The sequence below is a fragment of the Giraffa tippelskirchi genome, chromosome 12 (assembly GCF_054371585.1).
Source record: "Giraffa tippelskirchi isolate mGirTip1 chromosome 12, T2T-mGirTip1v1.2.pri, whole genome shotgun sequence".
NCBI classification, from domain to species: domain Eukaryota; kingdom Metazoa; phylum Chordata; class Mammalia; order Artiodactyla; family Giraffidae; genus Giraffa; species Giraffa tippelskirchi.
In genome coordinates, this window is record NC_137286.1 from 23,229,083 (window position 1) to 23,244,181 (window position 15,099).

The 15,099-nt window shown below is 37.3% G+C and overlaps 1 protein-coding gene across 9 annotated transcripts in view; it reads left to right on the forward strand.

Annotated features, from left to right (window-relative positions):
- Positions 1-15,099, forward strand: part of BAZ1A (bromodomain adjacent to zinc finger domain 1A) — a 123,913-nt gene that overhangs the window by 21,809 nt on the left and 87,005 nt on the right. For 6 of the 9 annotated variants that reach the window (XM_081547951.1, XM_081547952.1, XM_081547965.1 and 3 more), the window contains one exon: positions 21-159. The gene's annotated coding sequence lies outside the window, so the exon portion shown is untranslated. Of the gene's footprint in view, positions 1-20; positions 164-15,099 lie in introns of all 9 variants that reach the window. The other 3 variants (XM_081547955.1, XM_081547957.1, XM_081547956.1) reach the window with 1 other exon arrangement.

The following is a 15,099-nucleotide window of genomic DNA, read 5'->3' on the forward strand; positions in this document are numbered from 1 at the left end:
TCTGTGGCATCTTTCTGCAGTCTCCATTCTTCCAGGGACTTGTGTTTGGCCGCTGCTCTCCAGACTGCCTGCTGTCACCATTGCAGACTCATTAGCTTGGCAGCTGTCCTTTCTTTCCCTTTCGGTGCTGAGCTCCTGTTTCCTGCAAGTCTTCCTCAGGTTGGTAACTAATAAACTAACTCAAAACTAACATGTTAATGGCTGACAGCTGCCTTGGGAATCTGGGGCAGCGGTTTGGGGAAGGTGTCTCCCTATGGCTTTCAGATCCCACCTGGGAAACAGATTAATCAGCTTATCTCAAAGAGGGGTCTTGTTCCTAACCAAATTAATTGACAAGTACTGTATGTTTGGAAAGCCTGTATTGTTTAAATATAAAATATTTCTTTATTAAGAGGTTATTTGCTTAGATTTAATTGTGGGAATTTTTTTTTTTGAACATCCAGATTTGAAGTGAGAATTAGGAAACTGATCCCAAAATCACATAGCAGAAACTCATCTTTTTTCTGGTTTTATTACTATTAGATATATCCCTATATGCAGTCTTATATTAATCTTTCATAAAATAGGAATAAAAAGTGGTCATATCCATAGAAATGTCATGGAAATTAATGATTATTAATTATATTATAAATATAAAATAAATAATAATTATAATTAAAATCATAATCTTGTGGTTTCTATAATATTACCACTTATAAAAGTACACAGGTTTAAATATAGCATTATAAATTTATCCTTTAAAATGTGTATAATGTTAATTCATATCAATATTAAATCAGGATGGATAAAACTTTGGAAATGTTAGACACTCAAAATGAATTTGCTGTAGAATTTAACTTTTGTGTATGTGAAATTTTTCCCTGGTTAGCAAGTCAATAAAATAAGAAAATGATTGGAACTTTAGCACTAATTATTGGTTCTAAATCAATACTGCTGATTGATACAAACTAAGCTATAATTTCAAGTTTCACATATATATTTCAGTATATATATATTTTTTCAGTATATATTTCAGTTGCAGACCTCATGAATCTGTTTTTAAACTGTGGTACCTAATTTGGATTTCTCCTTGAGGGAGAAGTCGGGGGGAAAAATTTGCATAGCACTGAAAGCAGAATTGTTTTCAGATTATGTTGAAAGAATCTTGTATATTTTTACTATCATCCAGATACTTTAACTTTCAATACTTTGTGGACAATCTGAATCATATGTACTTCTTTCAGTTAAATAAAAAAATTTTTGGACTATCATATGAGCCTGATTAAACATTGTGCATCATTTTAGCAAACATTGTATTTGTTCATTTATTTTGCTCATGTGAATGATAAATCATAAGTTTTTGACTAATCGGTAATGTAGACCACAATGTGCAGACAATAGGGTTGCTTTTTCATTGTTGCATCAAATTTTAAAAATTAAATTGGATCTATATTTTCAGTGCTTATTAAATCAGAGGTAAAACTCAGAGGTAATTTGTGAATTCTGCTTATTCTTTCCGATCCATTTTAAGTAGATTTTTCTGTTTACCTGTGAATTCTTTAAACATTTGCTGTACAATAATCACTCAGTTATTTAGCATGGATTTATTAGGTATCTTTTATAGGCATAGCACTTGGCTAAAGGATATTTGAGTATAATGATCCTATTTTCTAAACCAAAACAAATAGGACTCAGGCTCAGACAAATATCTCTGGAGACTGTGCTTCTGTATCATAGAAATGAAAACTATCTAGGACAATCTCAAGCATAATGTTGCCAAACACACATTACTTGAAAAAAAATAAAGACATCTATAAGGTAATAATCAAGTGACAATCTCAAGCATAATGTTGCCAAACACACATTACTTGAAAAAAAATAAAGACATCTATAAGGTAATAATCAAGTGACATATTGAATACCAATTATATGTTGAGCACTTTGTATACAGTGTAGTGTACCTAATTTTTACAGCAACCCAGCAAGATACGTGCAGTTATTTCCATTTTATACTTGTAGAAGCTGATGTTTGGAAGTGGGAGTGAGATGGTTATGTAATTTGCCTGATATCAAATGGCTGGTCAGTGCCAGAGCTGAGTCTCAAAGTCAGAGCTGATCTAACATGGTCTATGGTGTCCTAGAATCTCAGTGTATTGATACTCATGGTTAGAATAGAATGAGGAACTCAAATATGATACTAGCTGTGGGTAAAATGTTTGATAAATGAAGCAACTAAATTAAATTATGTTACTAAACAATTTTGAAACTCTGAAATGCACTAAAATATTCACATTTTTCTTTTACTCAATAAGGAGGCTTATTTATGAGATTCTATTATTGAACCTTCTTTTCTAGAATAAACCTTGTAGAATTTGTTGAAAAAAAAAAAAAGAAAGGGAAAGAAAGGATGGGGAAGGGAATCAGGAGTCAGACAAATCTGAGCTGACTATTGGGTATATAGCTTCTACTACTTAGTAGTTGTCTGACTGAGCAAGTTGACTTAACACCTCTGAGCCTTAATTTTCTCATGAGTAAAATGGGTTTAATAATACCTGTATTGAGGGATTATGAGGATTGAATTGAGATAATACATATAAAGCACTTAACACAGTGCCTGCACATAGTTAGCATTCAATAAATGTCATCTGTTATTTTTTGTTGTTGTTGTTATTTTTATTATTATTTCACAGTAACAGTTCAAAGAAGAGTGACATTGATATATGCTAGTAAAAATGTTATTGCTGGTGAAAATTTTTATAACATAGATCTTCTGATCTCATGTAATTCTCTTTTATCAGATTTAATAATTAAACTAATAAAATTATTTCTGAAAGGTAATTTCATTTTTTGAGATTCTGCTTTTTAAGAAGTTTATTACTTTTGTGCTTATAGTAAATCTAAATGAAGCAATAATAGAATCAACAAATATTTATTGAGCAACTATGTGCCAGGCACTGTTTAGGAGCTGGGGCTCTAAGGCTGAGCAAATGGTGCCCTTTTGGAGTATACACTCTAGTGGGAGAAGCAGAAGAATCAAATAATCACACAAATTAATGTAAAGTGGTCCTTGTAGTAAGGGTTACAAAAAGATGCAGATGGTGCTATGAGAGATTGTAGAAAACATATTTAATTTAGCAGAGGAAGTTATGCTAGGCTTCCATGAGGAAGAGACAGATGAGCTCTAAAGGATGGGTACAAGTAACTAGCAGAAAACCCTGGGAAGGGTATTCCCGGCAGAGAAAGCAGCATCAGGAAAGATCAGGAGCACCAGGGACTGAAAGAGAGTTTCAATAAGAAGGATGCCCAAGCAGTGATTGGAATAGGAACTGGAGTAGGTGAGAGGCTAGAATGACCAGGATTTTGGAGGCTGTGCTAAGGAGTGTGGGCTTTAAGGACAATGGAAAGACAATGAAGGTTGTAGAGTTGAAAGTGACATGATTAGGTCTTATTAAAAAAAGAAAATCTATAGCATGGAGACCTGCTAAGAGAGAAGGAAGAATAACTACAGGTGGAGCAAGAGGGCATGGAACTATTTGAAGCCAGGGATGATTGGTTTGCATTTGGATGGTGTTCGTGGTGGTGGTAGGAAAATTAAATTTGATTTGTGTGATATTTAAAAGAAACAAAAAGTTTTTTTATGGATTGGATCATGAGAATTAAAGGACAATGAAGTAAGTGGTTTTACCATGAAATATAGGCATGCTTTAGAGATAAAGTAATTTGGGAGCTAATTGTATTCACAACCACCACAGCAATAAATCAAAACAAAAATGCTCCTAGAATGTAGCTGAAGACTAAGTTCTATTAACAGATAAAATATTTTATCTACACATTATTGACTATAAAAAGCATTAGTAAAAATCTAAATTATTTCTGTTTTTTGGTGGTAGCCATGATGTGGAACATTTACATGTCTTCTTACAGAATTTGAAATGGTATGTTAGATGTACTTTCAAATTTGCACATGCAAATTGTGGTTGTACTCTTCCTAATGATGCATTAATCTTGATCATCTTGCAACCCAGCATGGTAAAAACCTTTGCAGATATTAAAATAAATTCACAACCCTTCTAACAAACAGTTCATAGGTAATTAAATGCTGTGATCTACCCACTTGATATATGAATCGTGTGTATGTGTGTGTTCAGTTGCATCCAACTCTTTGCGACCCTATGGATTGTAGCCCGCTGGGCTCCTCAGTATATTGGATTTAGGTTGCCATTTCCTACTCCAGGGGATCTTCCCAACCCAGGAATCGAACTTGAGTCTCCTATGTCTTGTGCACTGGCAAGCAGATTCTTTACCACTGAGCCACCAGGGAAGCCCCAATATATGAATCAGTTCCTGGTTAATATGCTCTCTTACCTATTTAAAGTGAAATATTAAAATTTAAATAACAATAATGCCACAAGTCACAGAGAAATACAAAGGAGTTTAAAATAACTAGGAAAACTCCTTTATTCAACAACAGAGCTCCTTTAGAGATACGTGAAATCTTAAGCTTATACTAGTTCACGGTGGACCTAAGACGCTGAAAATGAATTCATTCTTCAAGAAATATTTATAGATGTCCACAGTGCATCAGACATGTGCTGGAGGGGGTAATACAAAGATGCACAAATACAGCAGCACTGGGCCCTGTGGTTGGGGAGCTACCTGTCTAATGAGGGAAGCCATTAAGGAAGCAAATAATTATACTACAAAGTAACAAGTGCTGTAACAGGGGTGTTAACAAAAGTGCTATCCTACTGATGCACAAGGATATGGTCATGTGAAAACAAAAAATACCTTCCTAAAAGTAATAACAATCACTTCAGAGACCCTGTTCATGATACCAATTTTTCTAAAGCACGAAGCTATGTTTTTATACTATGAAATAATGTGAGGGGCCTCATGAAATCTATGAATAAGCTGGTTCTGTGTCAAGCATCTAATTTAAACCTCTGATTTTATAGATTCGTTAACCCACCACTGAGAAAACTGAGTGCCTACCACTACCAGAAGTTTAGTGAATAAAGTTAATAGCAGAGACTAAATCTCTTTGGAGTGGGTAGCCAATACCTTCTCTAGGGATTCTTCCCAACCCAAGGATCAAACCTAGGTCTTCTGCATTGTGAGTCTTCTGCATTGCAGGCAGATTCTTTATCATCTGAGCCACCAGGGAAGCCCACTTTTTAAAACATGTACTTATTTCAACCTTGTTCATGATTCAAAAAAGGAAAAACTACTTCAAATCTCTATAAATTCATACAATAGAGATGCAGAAAATACAGCCCAGATTATTTCTAGTGTTCATTTGTTCATATTCCTTCACTCAAGATCTATTAAATAGGGTCAGGTCTTATTTTAGGGGAGGAAGGCCCACTCCTATCCCAGGAATACTGACATACAAACAAGTGGATACAGTGTGTTACAGGAGCTCTGTAAGGGAGTAAGGACAAAAAGAAAGAGATTTTCAGCATTATGGGTGTTTGGGGGCGGGAGTACAGGAAGTGCTTCCTTGAGAAGATAGTGCTTAGTCTAATATGTATTCTTAATCTGTACTTGCAAAACAAGGGCTTGGTCTATGCAATTATATCTGACTTGTACAAAATTTGGAGGCAATAGTCGCTTTTTTTTCGGGCCAATTAAAGTTATGTAAGAACTTTCCTAGGTCCTGCTTATTTTAGAAATTTTAGCCCTAAGTTATTGCAATTTATATTTTCTCTGTTGACACACACTAATGAGCTTTTGTTCTTGAACAGACTGGTTGCAACAGCTTTGGAATGTGTTTGTAAAGTTAAAAGACAAACAGAAACACGACAGTTCAAATTTAGCTTTTTATTGGACCTGCTACTTTGCTTCAGACTTTAAACTGTACAAAGATAATGCAAAAAACAGATAAGTGCGAGTTGCTGAGAACCTTCTGTGCTGATTGCCTCTTGGGAATCAACATTTGAATATACTTCCCAAGGTCTGAACATACAGTAGGAGTGGACTCCAGAAGATACAGGCGCCTACCTGGTTGTGAAACCCATTATTATGAAGAACAGAGTCACAGCCAAATGAAATTTTAGGCTGTCCTTGAGGACATGCATAGAAAGTTATGTTACTAATAGATGATTTGTAAGCCTGAAGCCGTTCAAAAGATTCAAGCAATATTCAGTCTAAAACAAAACCTGCTACTTTGTTAGAATAGAGAGAATATGCTTTTGGTTGTGAAGCTAAGTCCTAGGAGAGTCAGAGACTAAATAAATATAGACAGCAAGTCCCAAAGAATCTTACTTTTCTACTGAGTGGCATTGAGCCACCATATGAACCAAGGTGGCAGCTGTTGTTTAGTTGCTAAGTCGTGTCCGACCCTTCTGTGACCCCGTGGACTGTAGCCCTCAAGGCTCCTCTGTCCATGGGATTTCCCAGGCAGGAATACTGGAGTGGGTTGCCATTTCCTACTCCAGGGGATCTTCCCAACCCAGAGATCGAGCCCACATCTACTGCATTGGCAGGCAGGTTCTTTATCACTGAGCTACCAGGGAAGCCCAAGACCCAGTGACCTTTCTAGAAAAGTGAAGTGTTGCTGTTGCTGTAGCATAGAGGCATCAGAGTGGTGTTTTTAGTGGGTTAGATCAGGGGGCTTACAGGAACTCTGAGGAAGAACAGAACCAGCATAGGAATAGAGCTGAAATGTGTGAGTGGGGGTGTAACTTTGAGGGGAGGACACTAGGACAACGTATAGACAAGGTTGGGCCCAGATCGTGTTATAATGGGTGCCTGCACAGCCTTTTTTGGCCCAGCCTTTTTTAAAAGGTAAAATCAAGTTAAAATGAACATGAAAGCCTAAAAGTAGAAAAGAGATCTCTCAGGTTGCAGAGATAAGGCATGATTAGTCTTACTCTTGGTGGGAGGGTGAATAAAAACATTGACCACTGATTTTACTCCTATGTATAATAGAAAGGGCAGCATGTCTATAGTGGAAAAGTAGAGAGTTCATGATGGTGTGGGCGTCCCTGGTGGCTCAGGAGTAAAGAGTCTGCCTGCAGTGCAGGAGCTGCAGGAGACCTGGGTTCGATCCCTGTGTCAGGAAGATCCCCTGGAGGAGGGCATGGTAACCCACTCCAGTATTCTTGCCTGGAGAATCCCATGGACAGAGGAGTCTGGCAGGCTACAGTTCATAGGGTCACAAAGAGTTGGACGTGACTGAAATGACTTAGCACACACAGGATGGTATGATAGCTCGATTTACAATAGAAAACTTGCATTCCAGATAGGGCAATGAACCCATCTATCTCCATGTGTTGTTTTGTTAAGTCCCATTTTTCATTGGAAAGAGCATTCTAGGTGCATCCAGTAAGGGTCTGGCACACCACAGATTTCAGAAGTTCTTTTTCTTAGCTTCCACTGGTGAGTTGTGTAACATCTTAAACTTTTTCTTTTAAAATTGTTTTATTTTTATTTTATTTATTGGACACACAGCATGTGGGATCTTAGTTCCCCAACCAGGGATCGAACCCATGCTCCCTCCATTGGGAGCTCAGAGTCTTAACCACTGGACCACCAGGGAATCCCCCCATCTTAAACTTTTTATTTTGAAATTATGGTAGAGTCACGGGAAGTTGTTTAAAAAATGTACAGAGAGATGCTATGTACCCTTCACTCTCAGTCTGGGCACTTTTTGAGTGGGATCTTTCTTCCCTTATATTTTCCAAATGGTTACTGCTACTCTGTGGGAAAGTTCTCTTGTGACCAAACATTTTTCTGAAACTCTCTTAGTAGTAGTAGTAGTTTTATAGTTGACTCTTGGTGTTCTGGTTTCACGTCATCTACACAGTCATAATTTCTCTTTTTTTTTTTGAGACTATACCTCTTATTTACTTTTCTTATCTCATTTATTAACTAACTTCCTGAAAAAATATGCGGAATAGCAACAATTCTGGGGATTTTTTGTTTTCTATTTTGGTGGAAATGTAACCAAAATTTTAATGTTAAGTTTGAATTTTGAAAAAAAAAAAAGATGAGTTTTGCCTTATAAAACATAAGCTTTATTGTGTCTTCATTTACCCTTTTGTTTGTTTACAAACCAGGAACAGACATTGAATCTGATCAAGTTCTCTTTCATTCTGTCTCAAAGCACTCTTGGATTTTTACTCTTTTGATCCCTTAATGTGGTGAAATTAATTTATTGCTATCCTAATGTTGAACCATCTGTTCTTTCTTGAAATAAGCCCCACTTGGTTAGGGTGTGTTTTTCTGTTACTTTACCACTGAATTTGGTTGCTAGTATTTTATTTGGGAATTTTGGCATCGGTTTTCATAAACAGTGTTAATCTGCTGGGTTTTTTTGCCACTTTATTTTTTTAATTGAAGGGTAATTGCTTTACAGAATTTTGTGGCTTTCTGTCGTACATCAGTGAGAATCGGCCATAGGTACACCCGTGTCCCCTCTGTCCTGAACCTCCCTCCCAGTTCCCTCCCCATCTCACCCTTCTAGATTGTCACAGAGCCTCTCTTTGAGTTCCCTGAGTCATACTGTGGCTTTCTTTTGTGTGTGTGTGTGTGTGTGTGTGTGTACGCTGGGTACCTCAGATTTTATTCTCACATTAGTCTAACTTTATAAAATGAATAACAATAAAGCTTTCCATAGCATTCTGTTTTCTAGATTAGATATTATTGATTGTAATCTACATATATCTCGAAGTTTTGGTTGAATTTGTGCAGAAATATTTATGAGCCTGGAATCTACCTCCACTCTTTATAGATAAGGAAACTTCATTTCCCAAAGCTTTGTGTACCAAATGGAAAATTGAAACTCCTATCTTACCAAGGCATTTGCTTTCTGCAACAGCCTGTTGTTTCTCCAGCATGATGGATTATCTTGAACTATTATAGGTATATCTGGCAAATAAGGGATTCTTCTCATCTGATAGGACAGAATTTACCAAAAGCTTCAATAATCTGACGTGGAGGGGAAGTGAAACTTCTGTATTTGTGAATTTCCCATATATGATCACCCAGTGGTTCGCTGTCCCCCCCATCCCAGCCCCCACTTGCAGCTTCACTTTCAGCCTATGGGGGAGAACCAGTCAGGCTTATACTCTCTCTTGAAAATACTCTTTTTGTTTTTGAGACTCTCTGCTGCTACCGAAAGCCACTAGAAACTGACTGAAGTCCATTCTTTAAGCTAATGCTTTCTCTCTAAGCAGTATACCTCTGGCTCCAGCCTCTTTGTTCTTTTAGACTCCGCAAAATTTACCTAGTAAGCTTTGAAACATAGACAAATTTCTCTAACGCCTATTAACAAAATAACATTTTCTCTATATTTGCTGGCCTTAAGCTGAGTCAGTAGAAACAATAACTCTCCTTTGCTGTACAGAGCGACTTTGGGTCTTTTCTTGCCTTGCTCAGAGAGCCCAGAAGCAAAATTAAAGCATTTTTAATAGCGGTTCTTTTACCCCCCTTCCACCTAACAAAAATTATTCTGTTTATTTCAACCACTTAATATCAAAATCTTTTAAAATGTAAACAAGTATCACCAAAGAAAAATCTAAATGGCCAACAAACATAACAAAAAGGTAATTAACTTCATTAGCAATCAGGAAAGTGTAAATTTAAACTACAGTGAGGTATTACCACATACTCACCAGAATGGCTAAAAAAGAGACAATACCAAGTCTGAATGAGGGTATGCAGTTACTAGAACTAATATAATGCTTCTGATGAGAATGCCAATTTGTATGACTACTTTGAGAGAGTTTGACTATCTAATAAAGCTAAAAATATGTGTGTCCTATTTCACTCCTATCTACACACTCACATGTCCAAGAAACAGGCACAAGAATATTCATAGGCAAAAACTGCAAACAACCAATATTCATCAACAGAAGAATGATAAATTATGGTGAATGCTTATGCCAGAATGCCATATAGTGATGAAAATGAATAATCTACAGCCATGTGTAAAAACATAGATGAATCTCATAAACAATGGAGTACAGGCTACCTTCTCTTTCTTTACCAGGGTAGTGGTTTTTTCTTTCTGTGTGTGTGTGTGTGTGTGTGTGTGTGTGTGTGTGTGTGTGATAATTCATTGAGCTGTATGTTTATTTTGTGCACTGTTCCATGTAACTCACAGTGGAAAGGATTTTTTAAAAGTGCATGTATAAGTATACATATAGTATATGTAATATATATACACATTGAGACTCTTGAATAGTATGTTGAATATCATTTTGTCTTTTCTTAATGATTTAGAGGCACTAAGTTGTTGTAGTACTGGGCTGAAATAAACTTGATTTATGTGGAACTTTTTGTCCTACCATTAAATGATTCCAAATCCATGCTTTTTAAATTTTTGTATCTGGTTCTGAGTGTATTACTTGAGTCAGAAGCAGTCTGAGTCACCTTCTGAGTGGTAGAAATGATATCCGACTTTTATACTAGCTTGTGGTTATCTCTACTTTTCAGTAAAATGTATGATACAATAAATATGAATATGTGTCTTCTTGTTTGTATTAGAATGCTCTTAAAATGTAAAAGGAAAAATTCCTCTAGATGATTTCAAGAAAAATTTAGCTAATTTTCTGTCTTATGCAACATCTTACTGTGATGACAGGAGATGGTCCTATTTCTCTCTTAAAGATACTCGTATGGATGTAGAAATACAGTTCTTTTAAAGCCAGGATAAACTGACTTCTTATCAGTCAAGGAAGGAGTTTTCAGGAGTGGTCAGAATGCTTAAATGTTGTAGACAAATTGAGAGACATGAGGACTGCAGACAACCTTTGGAAGGAAAAAGAGGTAGCAGAGGGTTAGAAGAGTGCTGTGGTATGTGGGGTATGGTTTGGAGTGAGAAAAAGAAATGAAAATAGGGACATAGAGTCATCTCTCAAGATGAGACTTGACATGTATACTTAATGTGGTTGGATGGATCCAGTGAAAGAGGCAATAATGAAGCTGGGTTTCAAAGGAGACTTATGATATAGGTGATAAAATCAACAGCCTCAGTAGAAGGGTTAATCTTGGGAAAATAAATTCATCTTTACGTGTGTAGATAGGTGGCAGGTGAGAAGACAGAGGTGTTGTCAGCTAACAAATATTAATGCCACAAGTTCAGGGATCTTGTTTTCTTCCCTGATGAAGCCCAAGTGTCTAGAACAGTATCTAACATATAAAAGGCACTCAGAAATATTTATTGAATAAATAGACTTTGATATCTAATCGATCTGAATTCTAATCCCAGCTCTTCTACCTACATAGAAGAGGAATCTTGGGTGATTTCTTTACCCTGCTATACCTCAGCTTTATTATCTCTAAGACAAGAATAATAATATGGAATGTAGTTCTCCTATACATGTATGTAACATAAACCTTTAATCTGAGCCATTATGACTTTCTTATATTTAAATATTCAGCTCAGTGCTTGGCAAAGAGCTTTACACCTAAAAGTTGCTCTCTATATGATTTTTAATTTAATTTTTATACTTAATTAAAAGGAATAAACTTGCTGTATTATAGATCATAATGTCTTTAGATATTTTTCAGGAGTTTTCTAGCTGTGGGGCCTTAATTTTGTTGAGATAACATAAAATACACATTTTATTTTTGTGAAACTACAAAAATAACTTTTTCTAAAAGTTGGTTATACAGTTAGTTTTTACACAGCTCATTCTTCAGCTCTTAAATCCAAATACTTAGCAATACATTCCGGCATTTTCTCTAACTTCATCAACAGTTAGAAAGGCAGTATAGTGGACAAGGATGAAAGGTAGCTTTTTTTTAATTTATTTATTTTTTAACTGAAGAAAGGTAACTTTTTATGCTAGAAGGAGAATTAGGTGTATGTGTAGAGCAGAGAAGGGAAAGCACTGTCAACTTTCCTGCTAGAAAGTTCTAAAACATAAATAACTTTTATGAAGTAAGATTAATTGTATCTAAATTAATAATGGGAAAAATTAGTATTCTCATGATGTCTTCTAAATTTAAAACTGGAATGCCCATTTCTTGTGCTAGCATCTACATTTGTTGCTATAGGGATCACCCAAGACTTGTGCTTATATTCTTAAATGAGTATAATTGCTATTGTTACAGACATCAGAAAAATTGACTTATGACTAAGAGATAACCATCACATGACAACTCCAATGCATTTACAATTTTAACTCCTTGGAAATAGATAAAGGCAAAGTAGTACTATATTATTTATTGTTTTTCAGAAGTCAGCCTCCCAAATCTCACAATTATTTCTTGATTAATTGTAGCTGAAAACATTTTATGATTAATTTACCATATGATTTCTGCCCTACTGAAACTTAAATTTTGGAGTCTGCGAGATAAACATACAGGATATACATAAATAAAACTGCTGTAGTGAGAATTTAAGCCACTATCAAGATGACATACAGTGGTAAAGTTTATATTACTTAGTAACACCAAAAAAGAGTAATAAGTTGGTAGTTCTGAGGGAATCAAAGTGAAGGAAAAAAAGGTTTTTTAAAGGATAATGTGGGCTTGAATTTGTTAGCAGGTCAAAAAAGGAGCAACTGAGGGGAGATACTAAAGAAACAAGCATGGGATAAGATCCTAGAGGTTGAAAAAAATATGGTCAAAAGCACAGCAGTAGCCTTGGAAAGAAGACAGCAGAGAAGGAAAAGAGGGTGAGGTGAAAAGAAAATTTGGGTTGAGAACAGAAGTCATACTGAGTGGCCCAGATTTTGTAAATAAATGAGGAGGCAAGATGCAGCTAAGAAAGGTAGATGAGGTTGGAGTCTTGAGAAAAATGAAGAGGGTCAGAAAAACTTGTAGAGTGGTCAATAGAGATGGCTTTAAAAAACGTTAGGGTGTCCATGAGGCCCTAAGATTAGAGAGCATGTGTTTCATAATACCTTCCAATGATAGAACAGGAAGAGGCAGCAGAAAGCAAATGCTGGGGCTGATTCATGGTGCGAATACCAGTGAGGAATTCTGGAGTGCCGGTGAGAGTCTAGAGCATCCTGATACTTGGGTCGAGCACCTGAAGAGCAGAAAGAGTATCAAGAGTTTTATTTATTTAGTAAGTATTATTTACTTTTGTATACCCATCAACTTTGTGTGTGTGTGTGCACGCGCTCAGTCGTGTCCGACTCTTTGTGACCCTATGGACTGTAGCCCGCCAGGCTCCTCTGTCCATGGAATTTTCCAGGCAAGAATACTGGAGTGGGTTGCCATTTCCTCCTCCAGGGGATCTTCTCGACCTAGGAATCAAACCTGATCTCTTGCATTTCCTGCAATGCAGGTGGGTTATTTCCCACTGAGCCCAGTCTTCCAAATGCCTGTAGGGCATCATTGCTTTGATATTCCATATCTAAAATCCAATGCTTCATCTTCCTCCCAAACCTATTTCTACACCTGACTGCCCCAGCTTTGTTAATTGTGACCTTTCTAGTCTCCCATTTCTGAAATTTCTGAATCATGTCTGACTTTTCTTCTCTCTCCCTGGATGTGTAATCAAGTTCTGTCACTAAATACATCCACTGAAATATTTCTCCCGGCTTTTATTCCTTTCCATTGCCAAGGCAAGATTCAGGCTGTTGTCATTCCCTACTCGTCCTTGTCCAGTGTCCTCTCGATTGGTTTCCCTGCCTCCAGGCCCCACTCAATACAGTCAGTCTTACCTACCACACCTAGATTAATCTTCATAAAATGTCGGTTTGTTGACTCATTCCTCATCTGAAAAAATCTTCAGCTGTGGTGGAGTCCCCAAGGGAACAGGAAGACCCTAGAAAAGCTCATGTTTCAGTGAGAATAGGGGCAGTTGATGTAGTCCGGAGGAGATGTTGGTTTAGAGGAGGCTTCCCTGAAGAGTGACAGGAGAGAATGGACGGAAGAGAGCTGGGAAGCACCAGGGTTTAGGGAATAGGCTGGGGAGGAAGAGGCGACCACAGAGACGCTCAGGGCAGTTCAGAGAGATAGAAGGAAAGCCAGGGCAGAGTGTGTCACAAGGCCAAATGCAGGAGAGGATGCCAAGGAACAGAATGAATAAGGGGGACTCCTCCTTGGTTAGAGTCTATTGGATTTGGCAGTTAGGGGTTTAGAATCAGAAGCAGCTTCAGGGAGGAGTATGAGGAAGCTACAGAAGGTTGAGAAATAAAGAAGTAGAAACAAGGAGCATAGGTTTCCTTTTTTAAATGTTGGTTGAGAAAAAGAAATAGTGCTGGAGATCAAGAAAGATGTACTTAATCTCCTCCCCACCCCCACCCTCATGAAAGAAACTGGCAGCTAGATTACAGCCTAAGGGCAGAGATCTCAGTGGTGAAGGAAAGCCTGATATATTCGATAGAGGGACGATGGATGGAGCCAGACCCTAAGGAGGTCTGAGGAGACAGAAACTACTGAGGGGGAAAAGTCTTCCTTCACTGATAATCTTCTTACTATATACAGCTGATTCTAACTGTATATATATTATGGTTGTGTATGGTTAAGGTAAAAATGCATTATGAAATAACTAGATGAATTTTTGCAACTTGGAGAGGTAGAAGTTGGAGGAATCATAACAGAAAACTCTAGAAGTAGGAATTGCTAATAACCTCAGTTCGAAAGGGCTAAATCATTCATTCAAGTTCAAAGGTATCATTCATTATTGCTGTGAAAATCAGCTGAGATTTTCATCACTGGATATATTATTTTTCTATTGCTTTTGTAAAAACTTACCAGAAACTTAGTGATAGGTCCACAACACAGGTCTCACTGGGCAAAATAAAGGTGTAGGCAGCTTCATGTCCCTTTCTGGAGGCTTTCAGGGGAGAATCCATTCCTGTGCCTCTTCTAGCTTCTAGAGATCACTGCATTCTCTGGTTTATGGCCCCCTTTCTCCATTCCACACCAGCAACATCATATCCCTCTGACCTTTATTCAGTCCTCCCTTCTATCTCTGACCACACCCAGAAGAGGTTCTCTACATTTGAGCAGTCACATGATTGCTGCTGCTGCTGCTGCTGCTAAGTTGCTTCAGTCCTGTCTGACTCTGTGCGACCCCATAGACGGCAGTGCACCAGGCTCCTCCATCCCTAGTATTCTCTAGGAAAGAATGCTGGAGTGGGTTGCCAGGATTAGATCAGGCCAACCTGGATAATCCAGGCAGCTTGCTCCATCTCTAGGCCCTTAACCTTA